Raw genomic sequence first — 225 nt, forward strand, 5'->3', positions numbered from 1 at the left:
TCTGTAGAGATCCAGCCCTCTGCCTGGTTGTTCTTATTTTTCTCTCTGGGACATTTCTGGGCTCAGGGTCTGAGGTCGGGACTCTATAAAAACCTTGTGTCTGCTGTCTCTGCCCACCTCCTCTGCTCTCCAGCACTGGCACAGCACTAACATGAAGTGTGGAGAGGTCTATACGAGACTATGAATCAGAAATTAAACTTTCATTTCTCTGGTTCACTGCTTTGT

The 225-nt window shown here is 47.1% G+C and overlaps 1 protein-coding gene across 3 annotated transcripts in view; it reads right to left on the bottom strand.

Moving 5' to 3' along the window:
• Positions 1-225, bottom strand: part of LOC118342691 (collagen alpha-1(XIV) chain) — a 140,678-nt gene that overhangs the window by 21,993 nt on the left and 118,460 nt on the right. The gene's annotated exons all lie outside the window — the stretch shown is intronic.

Source organism: Morone saxatilis, unplaced genomic scaffold (genome assembly GCF_004916995.1).
Source record: "Morone saxatilis isolate NCDOM2014 unplaced genomic scaffold, NCSU_SB_2.0 Contig9, whole genome shotgun sequence".
NCBI classification, from domain to species: Eukaryota; Metazoa; Chordata; class Actinopteri; family Moronidae; genus Morone; species Morone saxatilis.